Source organism: Nicotiana attenuata, unplaced genomic scaffold (genome assembly GCF_001879085.1).
Source record: "Nicotiana attenuata strain UT unplaced genomic scaffold, NIATTr2, whole genome shotgun sequence".
Taxonomy (NCBI): domain Eukaryota; kingdom Viridiplantae; phylum Streptophyta; class Magnoliopsida; order Solanales; family Solanaceae; genus Nicotiana; species Nicotiana attenuata.
In genome coordinates this window covers 146939-164236 of record NW_017670502.1, presented here as the reverse complement: position 1 = coordinate 164236, position 17298 = coordinate 146939, and positions in this window count along the sequence as shown.

The following is a 17298-nucleotide window of genomic DNA, read 5'->3' as shown; positions in this document are numbered from 1 at the left end:
GCTTACGATTCCATGGAAGAGGTGCGAGATGTGATTTTGGTATGCTGATGATGAGCCAGTCTGGAGGACTTGAGGTCGGGTTTTCACTGTGGTTTGACCACAGAGGTATTGATTGTGTGAGCACGTGCTTTTGGATTTGTATGTATGGTAGTGTCCCTATTAGTGAAAATTTATGGCTGGATGGCTACGTGATGAGTATGATGTGACGGTGAGATGTGCTCATATGATTTGAATGTGACGAGAAGGGTTAGCTCGAGGTGTAGAAAGAACTACTTGGTGCTTGATTTCCATGTTGATTTGAGGTATAGCCCCGAGTTATGGGTGTGTTGAAGGATCCTTTCATGTTGTTTAGTTGAGGAGTGAAATAGATTTCATGTCGTGATATGAGTTCAGACTCAGGAAGATTAAGTGATTGCATAATGTTTATGACTGTGGAAGGGTATAGAAAGAGGTCAGCTTGAGGCAAAGTAGGTGGGTTATCTTCTGCGGGTTGTCCTGAGGTTTGTGTGATCCCTATGCTGTTGTTGGGAGTTCTCTTTTACCAGTGAAGTATATGTGTTGCAATTTGAGTTTGGATCACTTATGAGAGTGGGCTTGACTGCTACAAGGGTGAATGCGAGATTTGTAGATGATTTGAAATACTATATGGTTTGTGTTACATGAGCTTATGAAGGATTTAGTTGAACCTCACTATGTTATTATGGCAGTAATAGAGAATGGGCATTCTGAGTTTTTGTGTGCTTTGATCTATAGCTTTGAGCCAAGTGGGGGAGTCTGCTATTGATAAGTTGATTGCACGTCTATGTGTCGTATTAGTTTCAGTTTGAGGTATACTGGTGAATCAGTTATGACTTGCAGAGGTTGAGATCAAGGATGACTCGAGTAAGGGGATTTCAGGATACGAGTTGTATTATGCTTTATGAGTATATGAGAATCATGAAATGATTTGAGTTGTTATTGGTGAAGGATGTAAAATACATGGAGCATAAATTTATCTAGTTGCATTAAGGTGGGGGTTACTTCCTTGGATGTTGGAGTGCTAATGGGGCAGAGGTCGTTCGGTCCGTTTGTTCAGTCTAATTCAGATTTGAGTAGAGTGGATGACTCTCGAGAATGGTTCTAGTGAATATACATGGCAATTGAGAATGTTGTGGATATGTATATGGCTAGAAGTTGAGAGTTACATTGGATGGTGTCGAGACTCGCAATATTTCTATTTCATTTTGGATTCTACATTCAGTAGCAGGAAGGTAAAAATGAACAACTTTAAATTCACAGAAGGTCTTTTCAGAGTGGGTATCTCGGTAATGGTACTTTTGGGGTGCTTAGGAGAGCATTCAGTGGCTTACGAGCCTTAGGGCGGTGTAGTTTTATGCTAGGGTCTCGTGTGGTGAGTCTTGGTTGACGATTGTGATATTATGGCGAGGAGAAATATCAATTTAAAGTAAATTCAGAAGGGACACGAAGAAATACGACAGTTTAGTAGTAGGTTGGATTGGTATGGTAATGGATATGATCGGTTCTTTGGGTGCTTATGATGTGGTGAGTTTCTACAGGTGTTTCATGGCAATGCTCTTGGGTTTTTGGTGACCTGCGTGGCTTGGTTTAGTTAAAGAGATTTAGTTCTGATGGCTTAATTATGTGCAAATGGTTTTCGAAGAGATCTCAATAGTTTCTAGCACGGTTCGAGGAGTATATTTTCCACTGGCGTGAGGAGCATGTGATGTATAGTGATTTTCTTCGGATGAAATCAAATGGAAAGTTCTTGGCTAATTGAGTGAGTAGTTGCTTGTGACTCGGAGTGGATTACGAAGTTCTCATATTTTTCGTATGATGGCATAGTATATGCGGTTTGCTGTGTAGGATTGAGAATTGCATGTGTAAGATCACGGTTTAGTTTTGAAGGGGAGGTCATGAGTCCTTAGGCAACAAGGACAATTTTAGATGACTAGGTAAATAACTTTACTATTTGGTATGGCTTGATGAGAGTATACATTTGAAAAGGGGGGATGTGTTTATGGATACTTCATTGGTATTGTGGCACTCTTCTAGTTGATCGACTGCTGGTGTTCAAATTTTGCTTTGTGGCACAAAAGAATTATAGAAGTATTCCTCGTGGGATGACCGTGTATGAGAGATGTGTTAGACATTCAGGTGGTGGAGTTGAGATCAGATATGGTGATTCGTGTGTTCTACGGATTTGGAGACTGGGAGTTCTCAGGAGCAGATTGTTTCGTGGCTGTGGACCGTGAAAATGTAGCCAAAGCTAGTCAGAGGATAGTATGTGCTGCGATTTAGTCATTGTTGACTTTTGGAGGGTTATTTATCTATTGTGGGTGACGAGAGTTGATTTGGGGTTCATTGGTAGGCCTGATATGGATGTGTGTTTTGCACCGAGTAGGATTGGTTGGCTCCATACTGTTATTGTTGAGGGATGTGCCATTCGGTTGTTGTTAAGCTTATTCGTGTTCTAGGATGATCTGTAAGTTAGTCTTCTGTGCTACAGAGGGTTGTGATTCGTTGGTTATATGCACACATGGTGTGGTTCTATTTGGGCTTCATATCGGGATTTGAGCTGGATGAGTATTTGGGTATAGTATGATTGATTGCGCATTGGCTATGTCCTTTTTGGGTCGTGGTATTGTGTTATTTGCTCTCCGTGGTTATGGTAATGCACTTTGGGTGCTTGATGTCAAATTTCTTGTGGCTATTGATTTTGTGCAAGACGGTTCGAGGAATATAAATTGGACCGGCGTTTGGATGGGGTCACGCATTATAGCAATGTTATGTTGAGATATGATCCTTTGTGTGGGATTCATGTGTTTTGGTTATACTGTGTGTGCTAGGCTCATAGCACGGTGTTGTAATGGTACTTGTTAAGATGGCGGGGCAGTCATTTCGCTTAAGGCATTTTCAGGGTTGAGTACATTTTGAATGTTGCTATTTGGTGCACGGGTTGCACGGGTTGTGGCTTTAAGCTGTATTAATGTGTCATGTCACTAGAGTGATTATGTTAGATGGGATGAGGTCATCGTACCTAGAATGGGTGTTATCGGATCAGATTGCGGTATATTTGGAAGGATATTGATGCTGATTTGCTTAGAAATTTACTATAGTTCCTATCAAAGGAGAGTGAGTTCCGCAACTTGTTAGTCTAACGAATGGTTATGAGTTTCTACATGTTTATTTCATCATTGGTAGTATATGAAGGTGTTACAACGAGGCTTTGTTTTATAAGAGGTTTATTACCGGTATTGGGTTGTTTTGAGGTACATTATATGATTACCTCTTGGTTTATGGGTATGGCTTGATACAGCTTGTTCAGACTTATACAGCGTGTATATGCGAAACTATGATCTTATAGAAAGTTCCGGATGTTGGAAATTGGGTTCTAAGACTTATGGGCTAGGTTGGATTAAGAAATTTCTGTCATGTTGTGTTATCAAACCTATATGGGATAGGGTGACGTGGGATCACCCCCGGGTATGTGATAGTGAGGTTACACAGTGATTTGATGGCTTTTGGAACAACTCTGGGCACGTTCGAGGACGAACGTATGTTTAAGTGGGGGAGAATGTAACGACCCGACCGTTTGTTTTGAGCATTTGCACTTCGCTTGGTAGTTTGGGGGCACGAGTAGCTCCGTATGATGTAGTAGGACTTGTGTGCAAAATTTGAGTTCATTCCTAGTTGATTTGATATGTTTCGGCATGAGTTTTTGGAAGTCGAAAGTTCGAAAGTTTATTAAGTTTGATTTGAGGTGCGTTTCGTCGTTTCTATAATTGTATGTGTGTTTTGAGGCCTCTAGTAGGTCCATATTATGATATGGAACTTGTTGGTATGTTTTGATGGGGTCTCGAGGGGCTTAGGTGAGATTCAGATAGGTTTGGGTTGTGTTGCACTCGTTTTTCTTATGTTTCGACGTCGTTTCTTCAAGCATAAATGGTACCACATTGAACAAATGAGCTCTGATTTCTGTTTCGAATGAAGAATTAGATTCGTATCGTAATTATGGATCCATAGAAAAAAGAATCGTCAAATTTGGACATCGTATGAGGATTTTATGGTCATTTTACTAAGAACTGGGTTGCCAGATTTTGTCAAATTAATTACGAAATTACCACTGACTGCGTATTTAAAAATTTGCACTATTTTCAAATATTGAAACCAACATATCTCCTTCAATATAAGGTTAAATGGAGTGATTCAAGAGCCTAATTTGACTAGCATTTCACAAGGAATCCATTGGAGGCATCAAAAGTGAGTTTCAAGATCTTCTGGCAAAAGAAACGAGGCAACATAGTGTTAAAACGATGGTTTTGTGCATTTAACATATTTTTAGTTGGGGAGCTCGGAATTGTACAATTTTCGAGGCGATTTTCAGCATATGAATTGGGGTAAGTTTTATCTACTCGATTTTGGTTATATTTCGTGAATCTATCTTCGATATTAGCTTTTGGCTGATGATTTTTAAAGAAGAAATTGGGGGTTTTGGCCTAAAGTTTCATAAGATGAATTTTTGAGTTTTGAACACCGATTCGGAGTCGTATTTGAGTGAAACTAGTATGGTTGAACTCGTAACTGAATGTGTTGACGAATTTTGTTAGTTTTCTCGGGTTCTGAGATGCGGGCCCGGGTAAGGCTTTTTGGCCTATTTTGGGCTTTTGATTAAAGATTCGACCTCTTTTGATTGGTTCCTTTATCATTGTATAATGTATTTGAGTTGTTTTTGATTAGTTTCGATCTGTTCGGTGGTCGGAACGCGCGTGATGGCATTCTTGGAGCATCGCTTGCCTTGCTCGGTGTCGAAATTGGCTTGTTCAAGATAAGTAACTCTTCTAAACTTAGTGCTGAGGGTATTAAACCCTGAATTTTACGCTATGTGATTGGTGTTGAGGTGACGCACGTGCTAGGTGACGGGCGTGTGGGCGTGCACCCTGTGAATTGGGACTTTGTTGTTCCCAGGGCACTAAATAGTGGCCATATTCTTGTTGATATCTGTATTTTCACCATATGATTAAGTATCTGAGCGGTCGAATCATGCTAGATATCATGCTTAGGCTTTATGCTGTTATTGTTGGGACCCATAGTGGCCGTTTCTTGTTGTCATCTCATTGAATTCATTGATATTTCGTACTTAGTCACATTCATGCATTCATATCATATCTCAGTCTCAGTTGTTACTTATTGATATATCATATCATTGTTCTGGGCCAATTTTCATTACATTGTGAGCCCGTGAATGAGACTGGAAACATTAATGACTGAGTGAGGCCGAGGTCCTGATTGTGAGATGTTGAGACTATGGCACATGAGTTGTCCGTGCAGCACGTGAGTTGTCCGTACGGATTCTGATATTGATGTTATAGCGCGTGAGTTGTCCGTGCAGTACGTGAGTTGTCCGTGTGGATTATAGCGCTTGGGCTGTAGGAGCCCTACCGGAGTCAGCACACCCCCAGTGAGCGCAGTTGATTATATTCAGGGATGGATCTTCCCTTGGTATGGAGATGGATCTTCTCTATGTGGCTGGATTTGCATGTTCCTTGGTACTGGTGACTTATAGTAAGTGATGTATATATTCCTGGATGGATCTTCCCTGGGCCGTATGGGCCATATACAGTACCGAGTGGTTGATTAGGATGAGTGGAAAGTGTGATACAGTGAGGTTGAGTACTCTGAGAGTGTGAGTACATGATTCATCTTTGAGATACATGGCATTGGCATACATATATGGCATACATGCAGAGACGCATTTTCCTCATGTTGTACGGTATCACATCATTCATGACATTTTACACACATTGATATGTGGGCATAGATTGGTGTTTCGAACTTGTTATTTGGAAAGGAAAGGAAATATTTTTATTTATTGTGGGAAGGATTTTTTAGGAAAATTACAGTTTTCAAACTATCTCATAATTTTTCGAGGATTTCGATAACGGATTTGGGTATTCACTGATATTCTTGAAAAGCGGAACTATTTTCGAAAAAACTGTGCAAAAGCTAAACATTTTTATCTCTGAGATTATTTCCTTGTTTATATGTTATACGTTGTATGAACTGCTGTTGGTTATTGGTGTTGGACCCGACCTATGTTCCAGCTCGTCACTGCTTTCAACCTGAGGTTAGGTTTGTTATTTTTTGAGTACATGGGGTCGGTTATACTCGTACTGCACTTCCTGCACATTGCGTGCAGATCCCGGATGCCGATGTTGCTGCGTTCGATGGTTGCTGGATTTGAAGGCGTACCTATGTTCCTGCTGTAGCTGCCGCTTGTTCATGGTAGCCTTAGATTATAAAATTCTTTTTATGTACTTTTCAAACAGAAGATGTATTTTCTTCATATCAGCTTTGTAAACTCTATTCTTAAAAGCTCGTGATTTGTACTACCAGTCCTCGGGAAACGTAATAGATCCATTTAATTTAGTTTGTTTAATTGACTTATTAGCAATACTGAATTTAGATAGTTTTTCGCTGGCTTACCTAACGGATTGGATTGGGTGCCATCACGACTAGTGGATTTTGGGTCGTGACAGAAAATCGCCTCTAGGGTTTCTAGGTTTGAAATTTTGAAAGAATGAGAGAAATCCCGTTTAACTTAGCTTTTTCCAGCTGCAGATGTCGCAATTGCGATATCTTGTTCGCAATAGCGAACATCGAAATTGTGAGAAAGAGGTCGCAATTGCGAACTCCTCTCAGAATCCCAGTGATCGCAATTGCGATAAAATGGTCGCAAATGCAAACCCCGATGCCCTCGCAAATGCGGACCCTTCTTCGTAAATGCGAAGATCATCAAAACTGTGCTGAGTCGCAATTGTGACTCTGCCTTCGCAAAAGCGAAAACGGCAAGTTCGCAATTGCGAACTTTACCTCGCAAATGCGAGGACCCAGCATTCATGCCCAGGCTCGCAAATGCGAATGGTTCTTTGCAAATTCGAGGCTCGCAATTGCGAGATCTGCAGCAGACACCAGAAAATAAATCCATCAGCTATGATTCTAAGTCCAATTTCACTCGGTTGCCTATCCGAAACGCACCCGAGCCCTCGGGGCTCCAAACAAAATATGCACACAAGTCCAAAAACATCATACGGGCTTGCTCACGCGATCAAATCGCCAAAAAGCACTTAGAACTACGAATCGGACACCAAACCAGATGAAATTTTCAAGGAAACTTTAGAATGGCTATTTTAACAACCGGACGTCCAAATCACGTCAAAATAACTGTTTTTCACCAAATTTGACAAACAAGTCATAAATGTAGAAATGGACCTATACCGAGTTACGGAACCAAAATACGGTCCCGATATCAACCATGTCAAACATAGGTCAAACCTTTAAGCTCTTTAAACCTTTAAACTTCAAAATTACGACAAAAAGTGATAATTCGATCTAGGGAACTCTGAATTCAATTCGGGCATACGCCTAAGACCCAAATCACGATAGGGACCCACCGGGACTGTCAAAACACTGATCCGGGTCCATTTTCTCAACACATTGACCGAAGTCAACTCAAATAGATTTTTAAGGCAAAATTTCATATTTTATGAATTTTTAACATAAAAGCCTTCCGGAAAAACACTCTGACTGCGCACGCAAATTGAGAAAGGCTTAAAGAAGCTATTGGAGGCTTCAAAACACATAATTATGGGTTTCAAACTCTAGATGACCTATCAGGTTATCACATTCTCCACCTCTAAAACAACCGTTCGTCCTCGAACGGACATAGAAAAGTACCTGGACTGGTGAAAAGGTGTGGATATCTACTCCGCATGTTTGACTCGGACTCCTAAGTAACTGCCTCAACGAGCTGACCTCTCCACTGCACTCGAACTGAACTATAACTCTTTGACCTCAACTGACGAACCTGCTAGGCTAGAATAGCCACCGGCTCCTCCTCATAAGTCAAATCCTTGTCCAACTGGACTGAGCTGAAAGCTAACACATGGGACAGATCACCGTGATACTTCCGGAGCATGGACACATGGTTTACCGGATGGACTACTGATAAACTATGTGGCAATGTGAGCTTGTAAGCCACCTCACCCTTTCTCTAAAGAATCTCAAACGGTCTGATATACCTAGGGCTCAACTTGCCCTTCTTCCCAAACCTTACCACACCCTTCATGGGTGAAACCCGGAGCAACACCCTCTTTCCGACCATGAATGCAACATCACAAATTCTACGATCGGCATAACTCTTCTGCCTAGAGTGAGCTGTGCAAAGTCGATCCTGAATAATCTTGACCTTATCCAAGGTATCTTGTACCAAATCTGTACCCAACAACCGAGCCTCTCCCGGCTCGAACCATCCAACTGGCGAACGGCACCGCCTCCCGTACAATGCCTCATAGGGAGCCATCTGAATGCTTGACTTGTAGTTGTTGTAGGAAAACTCCGCAAGTTGCAAGAATAGATCCCAAGAACCCCCAAATCTATAACACAAGCACAGAGCATATCCTCCTATATCTGAATAGTGCGCTCGGATTGTCCGTCCATCTGAGTATGAAATGTTGTGCTCAACTCAACCTGTGTTCCCAGCTCATGATGAACTGCCTTCTAGAAGTGTGAGGTGAACTGCGTGCCTCGATCAGAAATGATAGAAACAGGCACACCATGAAGATGGACGATCTCGCGGATGTAGATCTCAGCTAACCGCTCGGAAGAATAGGTAACTGCCACAGGAATGAAATGCACTAACTTGGTCAGCGTATCCACAATAATCCATACTGCATCGAACTTCTTCTGAGTCCATGGGAGTCCTCCAACAAAATTCATAGTGATACGCTCCTACTTCCACTCAGGAATCTCTAACTTTTGAAGCAGACCACCAGGTCTCTGATGCTTATACTTTACTTGCTGACAATTTAGACATCGAGCTACATATGCAACTATATCCTTCTTCATCCTCCTCCACCAATAATGTTGCCGCAAGTCCTTATACATCTTGGCGGTACCTAGATGAATAGAATACCGAGAACTGTGGGCCTCCTCAAGAATCAACTCACGAAGTCCATGTACATTGGGCACACAAATACAGCCCTGCATCCTCAAAACTCCATCATCTCCAACAGTAACCTGCTTGGCACCACCGTGCCGCATTGTTTCCCTAAGGACAAGCAAATGAGTGTCATCATATTGTGGCTCCCTGATGCACTCAAACAAGGAAGACCAAGCGATTGTACAAGCTAGAACACGACTGGGTTCTGAAATATGCAACCTCACGAACCGATTGGCCAAAGCCTGAACATCTTATTCAAGCGATCTCTCACCGACTAGAATGTATGCAAGGCTGCCCATAGTCACTACCTTTTTACTCAAGGCATCGGCCACCACATTGGCTTTCCCGGGATGATACAAGATGATTATATCATAGTCTTTCAATAGCTCCAACCACCTCCTCTGCCTCAAATTGAGATCCTTTTGCTTGAACAAATAATGTAGACTTCAATGATCCATGAATACCTCGCACGACACGCCATAAAACTAGTTCCTCAAAATCTTCAGTATATGAACAATGGCTACCAACTCTAAGTCATGAACAGGGTAATTCTTCTCACGAACCTTCAACTGCCGTGATGCATATGCAATCACCCTGCCATCCTATATCAATACTGCACCAAGCCCAATACGAGATGCATCACAATACACCGTGTAAGATCCTGAACCTGTGGGCAACACCAATACTAGCGCCGTAGTCAAAGCAGTCTTGAGCTATTGAAAGCTCGCCTCACACTTGTCTGACCATCTGAAGGGGCACCCTTCTGGATCAACCTGGTCAATGTGGTTGCTATACATGAAAACCCCTTCACGAACCGACGGTGATATCCCGCCAAACCCAAGAAACTCCGGATCTCCATAGCTGAAGTGGGTCTAGGCCAGTTCTGAACTGCCTTAATCTTCTTAGGATCCACCTAAATGTTCTTTGCCGATACAACGTAGCCCAAGAAAGCGATCGAGTCCAACCAAAACTCGCACTTTGAAAACATAGCATATACTGGCTGTCTCTTAGAGTCTGAAGTACAATATGAAGATGCTGCTCATGCTCCTCTCGGCTACGGGAGTAGATCAAGATATCATCAATAAACACAATCACAAAGGAATCCAAATAGGGTTTGAACACTCGGTTCATCAAATCCATAAATGATGTTGGGGCATTTCTCCGCCCAAATGACATCACTAGAAACTCATAATGCTCATACCGGGTCTGAAAAGTTGTCTTAGGGACATCGAATGCCCTAATCCTCAACTGATGGTAGCCAGACCTTAAATCAATCTTCGAAAACACCTTGGCACCCCGAAGCTAATCAAATAAGTCATCAATCCTCGCTAATGGATATTTGTTCTTGATGGTGACTTTGTTCCACCACCGATAATCTATGCACATCCTCATCGATCCATCCTTCTTCTTCACGAACAACATAGGCGCACCGAAGGGCGAGACATTAGGTCTAATGAAGCCCTTATCACGCAAATCTTGCAACTGCTCCTTCAATTCTTCCAACTATGGTGGGGCCATGCGGTATGGCGGAATAGAAATGGGCAGAGTGCTCTTAGCCAAATCAACACAGAAGTTAATATCTCTGTCGGGTGGCATCCCCGACAGATCTACAGGAAACACCTCTGGAAACTCACGAACAACTGGTACTGAATCCATGGAAGGAACCTCCGTACTAGAATCGGGTACATAAGCCAAATAAGCTAGATACTCATTCTCGACCATATGTCGAGACTTCACATAAGAGATAACCCTGTTGGTAGAATGATCAGGAGTCCCCCTTCACTCTAATCGAGGCAACCCCGGAAAGGCTAAGGTTATCGTCTTGGCGTGACAATCCAATATAGCATGATAAGGTAACAGCCAGTCCATACCCAAGATGACATCAAAATCTACCATATCGAGAAGTGGGAGATCTACGCTAGTCACGAGACTCCCAATGGTAACCACACACGAATGATAGACACCATCAACAACACTAGAATCTCCCATAGGTGTGGACACATACACAGGAGCACTCAAAGAATCACGAGGCACAACCAAATATGAAGCAAAATAGTATGACACATAAGAATAAGTAGAGCCTGGATCAAATAGAACTGAAGCATCTCTATTGTCACGCCCCCAAAACCGAGAAGCACGACCGGCGCTCAACCGAGTAAACCCGACTGAGCAAGCCTGTTAGGTTTCATTCTACCCAAACTAATTCATGTATAAATAGGAGAAAAAATTTTGTTATTCAAATTTTTCCACATAAAACGAAACAGACGAAGCAATACTTCTTATCTTCCTAGAAGAAAGTGAATAGAAGTAAATTTGGGTTCATTTACCTCAACAAGGAATATCATAAAGATGGTTGATTAATCATCCTTTACCAAAAACTTTATGTTGGTATAACGAGAGCGAAATACTAATTAAGTATCTAATATAATTATGTGAACAACTGTATTATCTATAATACTTTAAATTCAGATCAAATGATCATGCACTTCATAAAATATAAATATATATACATTAATTATGAATTTCTCACCTGTCACATTTATGAATGTGTTTAATGCGTAACAATTAAGTGGGGAATTATCACACATGTCTCACTGGGGAATGATTTAACCTCGTTAAATGGACTTGTTGTGAAACTTCGAATACCAAATAGTTAAAAACAAAAAGGCAGAATAAATCGGCAGCCCCTTAAAGTTGTGGCATAGTGTGTGTTGCCCACCTCTTTAGAGAGCATGGGATGATATTGTTATGGGTCCCAAAGAATAAATAAATGTCAATAGAGAAAAAAAATAACTTTCTTTCTCTCACCTCTCCATCTTCTCATTCCACCATATCATGTCAATTAACACCATATGAGCTTTACCAAGCTTCACTGTAAACATCCAAAACAACTACGTCCAGCAATCCCTTTAAGTCTTTAAACGAGCAGCCCCAACAACTACGTCCAGCAGCCCCCTTTAACATTTTCGGTGAAACTTTATTTTTTTCCGGCGAAGTTTCATTTTTCTCAAAATTAACAAAATTAAACTTTGTGACTTGAATCTGAAGAAAAATCAAATTTACATCTCAAAAGAGGACGAGGATTTGTTTCTCCTAGCGAATTTTCGTGAATCTAAAGAAGGAGAAAATCAGAAGAGATTTTGAACCCCAAAAAAAATTGACATTAAATTCTCCCTTCCCAGATCTGAAAATTCTTCCCAAGGTCAGTGACGAATTCAATCAAGAAACTAGCGCGATATGGGCCGATTTTATCAAACCCAGATGATGATTTGCCGTAATCTCTCGGGTCAAAACACTAAACGGGAAAAACAGACATGGACTCATTATGGGCAGCGTTGAGGGACTCGTTGTCCTGGACACGGAGATTGTTACGGAACCAAACGATGGATGCTCGTCGAAGGCCTGCTGCGATAAAAGGCTCAGAAGGGCGAAGTGGGTTTAGGGTGAGAGAATCCTGAAATGGGTTAGCAGAGAAAGTGGACTTGAAGCTGGATTTTGTGGGAGGAGTGAGAGAGGCTGAAGCTGAAAGAGAGAGATTAGAAAGAGATGAAATTTTCTTTCGTCTCTTTTTTTAATTAATTAATTCAAGTTAAATTTATGTGTCTCTTTTTATTCTTCACTGTGGCGAGTGAATTACACGCATTGTTTATGTTTGGCTGCTTATGAATTTTGTGTTTAAATGACACATTCGAGGTGTGATTGGAGTGTTCAAATGGAACGGACTTAAGATAGAGTGTCAAAGTGAAAAGTAAGGACAAATTTAAGGGACTGCCGATATATTTGGCCAAAGCAAAAACAATATGGGTTCACTTGACGAGTTGACCTTTAAGTAGATGGTCCACGAAGTGGAAGATGCAGATTCTTCACTAAAAAGAAAAGGTAGGATCTTTGCTACTATAATTCTAAAGTGTTGAGTCCTTTTTTTAGTTTCACCATCTCCATCGGATATTAATGTAATGGGTTAGAAATGGAGGAAATTTCTCCATTGGTCCACTTCAAGGAATTTATATTGTATACGGTCAAAATCAAGTATGCTCGATTTAGTGGGCTCGAGCAACCACTTCAAGAGTAAGTCCGAAGTACACTGGGTTCGAGGCCGATGACAGAGTTCGAAGTTCGAAGATCAAAGTGACCGATGAATGTCAAGGCCGAACGTGACCGGCCTCGAGATAATGCCGTTGTGGTTTTGTAACAGAAAGAGCAAGATTCCCGCCACGTCCCCAAGATCGTGGCGTAAATTCAGGAATAGATTTGTACGAGTTAGTACGAATTCCTACTAGGCGTTAGACACCTGTCCCAATAAGATTCCTTACTATAAATAGAAATGTACCTTATTTAGGGTTCCCCTATTATATAAAGGGATCCCAATCATTTGTAATGATCTCAATCATTGGCAAAAGAATACATTCTCTTACTTTCTCGTTCATTGTTCATCAGAATTGTTCTTTAACTTTATTGTTCTTACTTTACTGTTCTTGACCTACCTCGAGGCCACCTTCATTTATACGTTAGTTTTCTTGGTTATTAATTAGTATTGAACTAAATCACATATCTTTAAAACCATAAATCAAGTTTAATTGTTACTCGTATTTTCGAGGTAAACAGTTTCGCGCCCACCGTGGAGCTAAAGATAATAGTGATTATTTCAGTACTGATTCTGATAACACACGTTATTTTCACACTTGTTTTTGTCAAGAATTTTTGTTCTCATGTTAAAATATGTCAAACTCACAAAACGCACCCGTACACGGTGATGAGGGTCTTGGATTTCATGGGGAAAACAACAATGTAGGGGTCGGTGTACCACCGATTAACCCTGGGGAAGTGCCAAATGGGGAACCAGTCGATGTTTGTTCGCACATTGCTTTGGATGCGGATTTAGGCACAAACCCCGGAGGGAGTGTACGCAGGGAAGCCCGATCTGCTGGCGAAGGAACACAGGGTATAGGAGACGGGGGAGTCAGCCTCCAAGTAATATTCGAAATGCTACAAGCTCAACAGGTTGCTATCGCTCAGCTTCAAAGTCAGCACAAAACTCCAAGTGTAGTCGAATCAAAAAACACTCGACGTACTGAGCCGATACCGGAAAGATCAAACGGTAATGGCTCGGGGACTGATCCCACAATTATGAGGATGCTCGAGGAACTCACCAATAGAATCGAGTCCGGGGAGAAGAAAATTGAGGATAATGACAAAAAAGTTGAGACTTATAACTCCCGTGTTGATCAAATACCGGGGGCACCCCCGGTCTTGAAAGGTTTGGATGGCAAAAAGTTAATACAAAAGCCATTCCCTCTAAGTGCGGCTCCGAATCCCATTCCTAAAAATTTTCGCATGCCCGATATACCTAAATACAATGGGACAGCCGACCCTAATGAACATATTACCTCATACACTTGCGGGATTAAAGGAAATGACTTGAATGACGATCAGATCGAATCAGTATTGTTGAAAAAATTTGGGGAAACTTTGTCAAAGGGAGCCATGATTTGGTATCACAACTAGCCCCCGAACTCTATCGATTCGTTTGCTATGTTAGCAGACGCCTTCGTGAAAGCACATGCCGGGGCCATAAAGGTGGCAACAAGGAAATCTGACGTTTTTAAGATAAGACAGAGGAACGATGAGATGGTAAGGGAGTTCGTTTCCCGGTTTCAAATGGAGCGAATGGAATTACCACCGGTCTCGGATGATTGGGCAGTACAAGCTTTTATGCAGGGTTTGAACGAGCGGAGTTCGATCGCGTCACAACAATTGAAGCAAAATCTGATCGAGTACCCGGCTGTAACTTGGTTAGACGTACATAATCGTTACCAATCAAAGATCAGGGTCAAGGACGACCAGTTGGGAGCCCCCTCGGATTCAGTTCATCCTAATAGGATGGCAGTTAAAGCCCCGAGGGATACGGACAGGGAACCAAGATCAAACAAGGAACGGTATCAGCCATATGTCGATCGGAGAAACAACGGTTCAGGGCGTAACGCTCCTCGGAACGATCGAAGAAATGATCGAGGTCAAAGCTCTCGGGGACATATGAGTAAGAATGGTTTTGATAAACATAACGACCCCACGGAAGCACCTCGATTGTCGGAGTATAATTTCAGTGTAGATGCATCGGGGATCGTGTCAGCTATTGGAAGAATCAAAGACACCAGGTGGCCCAGGCCTATAAAAACCGATCCTTCTCAAAGGAATCCAAACTTGATGTGTAAGTATCATGGCACACATGGCCATAGGACCGAAGACTGCAGGCAGCTGAGGGAGGAGGTAGCTCAGTTGTTCAACGAGGGTCATCTTCGAGAATTTCTCAGTGATCGAGCTAAGAACCACTTTAGGGAAAGAGATGCAAACAGAAAAAATGAGCAGGAAGAACCGCAACACGTAATTCATATGATCGTTGGCGGTGTCGATGTTCCACAAGGGCCTATATTCAAACGCACCAAGGTGTCGATCACCGGAGAAAAATGGACTCGGAGCTACGTGCCCGAGGGCGTCCTATCATTCAATGACGAGGAAGCGGAAGGCATATCTCAGTCGCACAATGACGCATTGGTAATTTCTATTTTGTTAAATAAAATTCAAGTTAAACATCAGTCAACATTCGAGGAGGAATGTTCCAAAGGGGGGAATGATGTTACGTCCCATGTTTTCGTACGTGAGAATACGTCGTAAGCCAATTGATATAAGCTCGGAAATGAGATCGTTTTTTTAAAGTACATAACGTTTCATCTTTTTATCTTGGAGGTTATAAATCTTTAAGATCATGAATAACAAGTACCAAAAGGGTTGGAAAGCTTAGACGCTAAACGAACTAAAGAAAATAAGTTTCATCGAAAGTCGACAAGTTTGGAATGTTATAACATATACTTTTGGGGTGAGACTAGGGTGATTAACGTGATGAGGAGGTTAAGTTATGAGTTATTTTAGTCGTATGATATTCATGTGTTATGTTTTTAAGTCAAGCGAGTTGTGGAACAAAAAGTTGGCAAAGGTCATCACAAGTTGCATTCATAATGTGCTGAAATTTAGGTCAAATGTAGCTACACTTTTCTCCCAATATACTTGGGATCAAGGGATGATCTACGTACCAAATTAAATATCTATGAGTCTAGTTTCCAACGCATTTAACTGTTCATCGATACGGTATCGGAGTAGAGAGATATTTGCGTTTTTGCGAGCCTGCGCAGATTGGTAGGTAACAAGTAGGTGCATCACCTACTTGCCAAAAGGAGTGGACAAAATTAAAAGCCCCAAAGTCGGCAAAGAGGAGACATTTAAGGGCTTATAAACTCACTTAATTCACTCATCTTTCAAACCATGAGAATCAGATTTAACCCCTGCAACTCCNTGCCGTATGTAATAAAAAGCTCGGTACAGCCTGAATGAGCATAGAGGAGTCTAAGACTAGGAGCAATTAGAAGATATGAAATGCTGCCCCAGTAGTAGAATAAGGGTGTAATTCTGATAGATAAGAGGATGACATTTAGGCCTTTGATTGGGGAATAATATAAAGAGAAGGGATTTTATGAATTTTACGGGATTGGAATACCCCCATAAGATAAATCATGTTAGGATGCTATGAAATATGGTTATAGAAGTATAGCATCGTCCCTAGGTGGATCGGACAAATTACTTAAGATATTCTCCGATGAGACGTGAGCCCTAGTGACTATGTATTACGTAAGAGGGTTCAAGTTATCAGTGGTAGATTATGGATCAATATTAAGGTGAATCGCCAATGGATGGATAAAAGTTGCAAAGTATGAGACGATATTAGACCGTCATTATTAAGATGAACAGTAATGAGGAAGCATTAAAGGACTTAGATTTATACATATAGGACAAGCAACGAAAGAGTAACCCGGAGCTGGGTGGCAGACCTCGGTAATAATAAACTGAAGTAAGAGTTAGGATATAGTATGAACTACCTAGATGTAGTAAAACCATAAGCATAAATAACCGAGGCTATGAAGCAAGGTATAGAAATAGTAGTAAGTTCAACAAAGTACCAAGCGAAGAACTTTAGTACACCTATAGATGCCTAGAGGGACATCTTGTCATAGTTTTGTATATGTTCACAAAGTGAGGCCTAGAGATTGGCTAAAAGCTGGGAAAAAAAGGGAGAAGAGTCTCATAGGAACACATTCAAGTACATGGTTGTACATGATGCATGACAGAAGGTAACAACAGTTACGAGATTGGAAGAACTCCGACCACAGGTCGTGGTATGAGAAAGAGGCCTAAAGGGGGGAATACCCTGGCCCTTGGATTTATTTACAGAACAGTTTCCTAGATGTCAA